Source organism: Choristoneura fumiferana, chromosome 11, assembly GCF_025370935.1.
Source record: "Choristoneura fumiferana chromosome 11, NRCan_CFum_1, whole genome shotgun sequence".
Lineage (NCBI taxonomy): Eukaryota > Metazoa > Arthropoda > Insecta > Lepidoptera > Tortricidae > Choristoneura > Choristoneura fumiferana.
Genome location: NC_133482.1, coordinates 10,801,723 through 10,803,369, shown reverse-complemented (window position 1 = coordinate 10,803,369; position 1,647 = coordinate 10,801,723). Strand labels below are relative to the sequence as shown.

The following is a 1,647-nucleotide window of genomic DNA, read 5'->3' as shown; positions in this document are numbered from 1 at the left end:
CCCCGAAATGTATTAAAACTTTGAATAGGATCGAACGGCGTTGAGAAATCTATAAAGCGAATAAAGAATCTCACTTTTTCAATAAAACTAAAGCAGCCCTGCTTCGGGCGGGCAATATCGCTAAATTGGCCCGGGGAACTTTTTGTCGCCTGAACACTACCTTTGGTAGAGTGGTGCGAAAGACAGTGGGCAAACTAATGTCAAATCAAATAATAATATACCTAATGTCGTACTAAATGCCTAATTATGATGACCGGTCCCAAAGCAAGATCAGCGCCGTTCGCAAACTGGTAGCTGATTGGGGACCATTACGCGACATGCTAATTTTTATTTTATTTATTTTTTCCATATTGTTAGGAATAAATGTTTTTCTTCTTATGGATAGAATACACATTTTATCATTGACCGAAGACCGAAGTATGCTTCCCTCGTAAATTAATACCAGATAAAAATAAAATAAAATCATCATGTCAGCCAAAAGACGTCCACTGCTGGATATAGGCCTCCCACAAGGTTGTCGACTCAGACCGGTCTTGTGCTTTCCGCATGCACCGCGATCCCGCGATCTTAACCAGGCCGCCGCTCCATCTTTTTGGAGGCCTACCGATAGCTCGTCTCCCGGTCCGCGGACGCCATTCGAGAACCTTTTTACCCCATCGGCCATCAGTCCTACGAGCAATGTGCCCCGCTCACTGCCACTTTAGTTTCGTAATTCTTCGGGCTATGTCGGTATCCTTAGTTCCACTGCGGATATCATCATTTCTGATTCTATCCCGCAGAGAAACCCCAAGCATAGACCTCTCCATTAGCCCTTTGAGTGACTTTGAGCTTCCGCATGAGGTCCATCGTTAGCGCCCACGTCTCAGATCCGTATGTCCCTCATATCCGTATGTAAAATAAAATACACGTATAAAGATAAAATAACCTGGTGGTTTGACCTATGGCCTCTCAAGCAGAGGATCGTGGGTTCAAACCCCGCTCGCAATCTCCGAGTTTTTTCGAAATTCATGTGTGGAATTACATTTGAAATTTACCACGAGCTTTACGGTGAAGGAAAACATCGTGAGAAAACCTGCGCAAACCTGCGAAGCAATTTAATGGTGTGTGTGAAGTTCCCAATCCGCACTGGGCCCGCGTGGGAACTACTGCCCAAGCCCTCTCATTCTGAGGGGAGGCCTGTGCCCTGCAGTGGGACGTATATAGGCTGGGATGATGATGATGATGATAAAGATAATTACAATGTCCGATAATTTTTTAAACTGATTGGCTAATATTACAAGTATATTATTTTTACTGAGGACTCTACCCAATTGAACGAAATCTGAAACAGAGAATTCGCTTGCACTTCGGGCTTGCTCTGACAAACTTGCGGTGTTAAGGGTCCAACATCTTTAAAAACTTCACCTTGACCTATTAAATGATCGAGTCTAATTAACCTTACCAACAAAAAGTTGGAAAGCCCCCGAAATTGTCACTTCAAAGTTCAAATATATCAAAAACGGCAGAAACCAATAAAAGATAAAAATAATCTAAAAACCATTGCTAAAAAACCTGCTTTCAAAAAAAAAACCCGCATTCAAATCGGTCTACCCGTTTAAGCGCTACGGTACCACACAGACAGACAGACAGACACACAGGGAAAAAAAC

General features: G+C 43.0%; 1 protein-coding gene across 1 annotated transcript in view; it reads right to left on the bottom strand.

Moving 5' to 3' along the window:
* Window positions 1–1,647, bottom strand: part of LOC141433000 (protein pellino-like) — a 54,217-nt gene that overhangs the window by 2,381 nt on the left and 50,189 nt on the right. The window lies entirely within an intron of this gene.